Below are 6000 nucleotides of genomic sequence, written 5' to 3' on the forward strand. Positions count from 1 at the left end.
TGTCATACCTATTGAATCTTTCAAAGTATCAGTTTCTGACCTTGTTAACTCTGATCATACTCAGAACCCATGGAATGATAGTTTCACATCTGAACATAGAGAGGGAGAATCTTCTCTTCTTGATCTTTCCAATCAATCATGTGATCATTGTGAAGAGACAGAGGGTGAAATTTCTTGTTTCAAATCTTACCTGTCTATGATTCATTGATCAAGAGGATGCCTCTGGTTTTCGATGTTGAATTTTTTTATTATGGTTGTTGTGATCTATTCATTAACTCATCTGGTCATGACTCTTATTTTTCTATTGTTGATCTTTATAAGCCACCGAATTTTTATGATTTACCATTCGATGTCTTCGAACTACTGCAAGTTGTTGAGGCACTTCAGTCCACGCTGGTGGTTATGTCAAGTTCTCGCAATCTTGAGGCCAATTCCAGTCATGATCGGAATAATGCTTTGTCTTTCAAAGATCCTCATCATTTGGTCGAACAAATTTAAAATCAATCATTCCACAATCTTCGCACCCTCCATCTGTTTTGCATGATGTTATTGCTCAATAATTGGAGGAAGCATACCTGGCAAGCTTGTTTGGGAAGCATAAGTTTTTCACTTTCTTTATGTTTTCCGAGTTTAGAATTTAGAAAGGATGCTCATGCATGTTACCATGTTGTGATGCGTACAAACACCACAATGCATCTACAGAAGGTTTTTCCTGTGCTTTTCTATCATATTTTTCTGTATGCGTTTTCATTCTTCGAATGTCAAGGCATGTATTGATTTATCCTTTTTGTTTGTTGTTATGCTCGAATATATTTCTTAATATGGATTACCTCGCCTATATAGGTCAGCCTATCTGTTGGTGGTTACATTGGAAATTTCATTCTACGTAAGCCTATTCTATTCTCAGTTAGTTTAGGAGTAGGAGTAGTTTGTTTGTTTTATTTGTTTTCTTTTGTTTCTATTCACTCTTCGCCCTGTTCTTTTCTTTCCCTTTCATTCAGGATAGCTTCTGCATGAGACCGTGTTTGGTTTCCGAAGCAAGCATGGTAAAGTTCGAGAGGAAGTTGTGCTACTATAAATGCTTGTTTATTTTTTTATTCCCTCTCTTTGCATTTATCTTTTACCTTTAATCGATGATACCCTGATGGAAAATACATTCTTTTCGGAGAAAACCATATTGGAATCATGATGCTTAATATATAATTAGTACCACCTACTCTAATCAGTTTTTATAATTGTCCGGTTTCTTCTTGTCAACTAAGTAGAGTAGAGTAATGAGTGGAGAAAACTTTAACAAGTGAATTGTATTTCGGAGGTGTATAAATACCCTTCACTGAAGGGAAAACCTCTTCTTCTCTCAATAAGTTGGGATCTCTCTTTCGCCTCTTTAAATTAATAAGTTCCTATGCACAAATCTTTGAACAAAAATACAATATGCGAAAATAATTATAAAAGGAGAAAGAAGAGAAAGGCTTCCTTCACAGAGAGGTGAAGCAAGCAGCTCCGGTGGCCTACTATCCAAGCTCGCTGGTAGTGGAGTAGTGTTTATCCCTGAAGTGACCTCGTCAGGGTACTATCTAGGCCTGCTAGCAGCAGAGCAACACTTGAGATGAAAACCAAGACTCTAACAATCGTTTTTCACTTATGTATCTATATACTCCCCATCCCCAATAAAAAAAAAATGAGTTTGACTTGCCTTTGTTAGTGTGTCATCATTGAAGAGAATGGTAAGGATTATATATTTAACTTTATTTAAGTAAATTAGTTATGGTGATCAATGAGTTGAACAATTCTTCCTAAAGAGATAGACCTATTTTACATGAAGTAAGACCCATACAAAGAGTTGGAGTTCTACCAATGTGTTGCCAAGCATTGTAGTTTTTACAACCACCCTCCAAAACTTTGGGCATTTTGGATCCTCCATTCTGTCCATATAGTTTATATTTTACTGATGTCAAGTATTCATGCTATGATCAAGACTTGTTTTTTCATGTTGTGCTTGTGTTATTTTGATCCCAGTTTGATATCTTTCATACATAAGCTATCTCTTGACTTAAATTTGTAGCATTGTCGGTATTCCCTCTAAAAACTGCGCAATATTGGAAGCCAGGCCAACCCTAAAGATTCAAATTGCACAATCTATACAGGCAATCCATCCTTACGCTAAAAAACTACACAATTCTGGGGGATAGCCCGACCTTAAACTCGGAAATTGCGCAATTCAATGAGTCAATGAGTTGCCTAGTGTTTGGAAATTGCACAATCCTTCTTCACAATGTGAATGGTCGATTTCTCGAAAAAGAAAAAAAGAAAAAAAAAGCCAATCCCTAGAAAAGAGGGAGTGGATAATTGGTTTCCTGAAGGACGACACAAGTTGTTATTTTTGGATTTTCTGCTAAGTGTCGCTTTTTCCTTGATTTTACGCATGCACGTCATAAACCCTAATTATCCTTGATCTATATAATAGACGCCCCTAGAGCTCATTTGCACATTTGATCTTAGATCTCTAGCCTCCGCAAGGAGATCAAGGAGCCTTCGGTGGAGTTTACGGTACTTTTCTGGGTGAGTTTTACTTTTGTCGTCGTTTCTCACTTTTTCTATTGTTTTTTTGTCGTTTTGCTTCTATGAGTGTTGTTTTGATTATTTATTTTCATGGTTGTTGGCGTTTTAACTTATTTTTTGTACAAGTGTTGGTTCACTCTGTCATTTTCCTTTTACAAGTGTCGCATCAGTTTTCTTGTTTTTTCCCATTAATGGTCATCGTTTTAGCGACTTCCTATGCATGTTTGTTTTACCTTTTGCGTGTTGATATTTTTCACTTAATTTTCACTGATCTATCTTTCCTTAGTCAGATCTACACTCTAACCTGCACTATCACTGAGATATGCCACTTTCCCATCCTCTTTCCAGAAATATCTTCCCTTCACTTGTCCAGCAATTGCCTTGCTCATCTGGGCATTACACAAGTCCAAGCTCAAGCCTCAATCTTGGCATCTAGGACTATACATTGTGTAGTACTTGGCTTTCCCAACTGTGCATTGTGTAGTTCCAGGGCTCAAGCATCACCCTTGGCCACTGAGGCTGTGTAATGCGCAATCTCTCCCTTATTTTACCCAAGTTAAGACTGTGTTAGCCTACTGTTGCAACAGGGTTTCATCTTTCATGATTGACATTTTTACATGCCAAATATATCATACTTTGCAAGCTGCAGTGTTCCATATTTCCAGAAGAGACCAAAGAAAAAAGCCATGAAGTGTGCTAGTTCAAAGGCACTGCTGTATTTCAGTTTTGATGAGTTGTTCTAGTTTTGAAAAGTTTTCATTTAAGGGAAGTCCAAACAGTCTAATCTTGGCCTCCCTAGGTTTCAATTTCCTGTTTTAGAATGTAGAGAATGATATCTGTCCAAACAGTTTAATCTTGGCAGATTTGTAGATAGGTAGAGAATCAAAGGGACCCAACTGCTTAATCTAGGCCCTGGCAGAAATAAGTGCAGATTTAGATAGGAAATCATTCAAAAGAAAATTTGTAAAGCTGGGTCTGCAAGTCTAAGTGCACCCAAATCAAAAGAAGAAAAAATGTTAGGTAAGTAGGCTGGGTAGGTAGCTGTGAGGTTGCAGAATGATGATTTATGATCAATTTTGTGTTACAAAGTGTTTTATCTCTTCAGATCACAGTCGCAGACAGTTTTTCATCTGGAGGAGCTCAAGCTACACATAACTAACTTCCCCTTCTTCTCATTCCCCCAAATCACTTACTAATTTCCCAAAGAGGTCAAGATCTACTTGGTTCCTCTTAGTTCATCATTTTCCATGTCATTTTCCTTAGAGGAGATCTGCTTCGCTCAAGGATTTCATTTCTTTACAAATTCTTTTCCCCAAAATTAGCCTAAGGTCCCTTACCTTAGCGCTTGCTTATCATTTCCATATTAACTACTAACTCTAGTATATAACTCCCTATCAGTTTTCCCCCTTCCCCTACTAAAAGAATGTATATAAAACTCCCCTATGTAAATATCCCCTCCCTGGCAATATAGCCATATTTTTTCTAAGTCAGGGAAAGAATAGTCCATCAGGGGCTGTTTTTAGCCCATCCGTGTCATAGTAGGAGTTAGATGACACCTGGTCATGCTAACAACCTCTCCCATAGCCCTAAAACCCTCAAAAACCCACATTTCCACCCTTATCCTAAGTTTTTGTGCATAAACTGTTAAAACCCCGCTCATAAACCCTCAAAGAACCCACGTTTTACCCCTTATGCCAAAGTCCCAAGCGCAAATACACTAACCCGCCCGTTTTTAACCCCCATAACCCACATAAACCAAAGTTTTACCCCCCCGCCGCGCCATATTAAAATTGGAATATTCCTTGAATATTCCAACCCCTTATCCCTCCGTTGCCTCGTCCCAGCCGCCAACCGTTAGATCGCCCGCCCCATAGATCTACGGTGGGCAGGCCTTCCTGTCCCCCGACGTGCCCGAAGGTTAGCATCCAAGAGATGGGCGGTATTGCCACCGTACTCCTGCCATGTGTCGCCTTCTGGGCTGTGGCAGAGCCCCTCCCCCCAAAACCGGCCAGGCGCTAAGGCGGTGCGCCCAAAACCATTTACCACTCCTGCGCAATGACGTCATCCGCCTGCGTTGCCCTCCTGCCACTGTATCGCCGAGTCACCTGCCACGTGTCCTGCCACATCATCAGACCTGCCATACTGCCACGTCACCTCTATACGTGATGACGTCATCATGCTGACATCATCCCGCCATGTCATCATGCTGACGTCACTCGCCGTACGAGGTCCCACCTGCTGGCATCATGCTGACGTCATCATCAGTTTTGGCGCAAAGGGCGAAAATCGCACTTCGGAGCCCCGGAATCAATTTCTGAGGCAGTTTTTGATGAGCGATTTGCGCCTCATCGCTGGATAAAATAGGCCTGAATGGTGAATCTTTAGGGAATCTTTTCGTTATGCAGCCCCCAACAAGCCAGAAAGGCGCCGAATGACCCATTTTCCTCCGCGAAGCATTCAAGAAGGAGCCGAAGACACTTTTAAGGAAAATAGAGCCGAACAGCGGCCATTAAATGCTGATTTAACGCATAGCACATCAGAACAGCATCTCAATTTATTGTCAAAGAGTATCAGAGGAAGAAGAAGAGCCAAAGAGTATCAGTCAAGATTTTTTAGGGGCTCGAAGCACCTGAACATTGATGAGCCCCCCAAGAAAGTCAAATCAAGAGGCGTAAGCCCATCCTTGCCCTCAAATCACAGTTAAAGCTTTAAATGCAGACGGACAGCAAAGAAACAAAAACCCATACACATTTATTTCAGAAAGCACTACACCAAGCCACCGAGGACAACACAATTTATTCAGTTTTGATACGGCCGCCCTCAGCGCAGCCCGAGATATTTTCATGCATTTATTTCTGATAGAGTTAGGTCAATTAATTATTCTTTAGGACCTGATTAGGTCAAGTTGTAATAAAAGCAGTTGTAGAGAGTTTTTCCCTATATATACCGCCCTCTACATTGTTACAAGGGTTGGTCAATTGAGAATTTTCACTAGAGACTCGCATTGTATACCTGAGTTTTTTCTATAATCAAAGATTGCTGAAAGCTTGGAGAGCAAACTGCCTGTTGTAAATGAATGTTTTGATGATATGAAGATGGAATTCTTGTGCTGCAGCCCGAAACAATAAGTGAATCTTACCTCTGTTTTATTGGTTACCACTATTTAGATAGCAGAAAGAAAGAATAGCTTAGAATTTGTTTAAATACACTCTATGCTCAATTTCTGCTATTTTTTATGTTTTCCTCTAAATGAATTGGTTATGAATATGAATTCCTCCTGGCTCATATTTACCCCGATTCACCTGTGTTTTCCAATTATCTAGGGATTCTTCACTGCCCCTAGGTAGATCTCTGTTACCTCTATCTGTTAAGTTGATTGAGAGATTCTTAATTGCCTCTCATTACTTAGCATTCTTTCCACCATTTAAACCTGAAACA

Source organism: Pinus tabuliformis, chromosome 7, assembly GCF_031772625.1.
Source record: "Pinus tabuliformis cultivar Carrire ecotype Pingquan chromosome 7, CPIR1, whole genome shotgun sequence".
NCBI lineage: Eukaryota > Viridiplantae > Streptophyta > Pinopsida > Pinales > Pinaceae > Pinus > Pinus tabuliformis.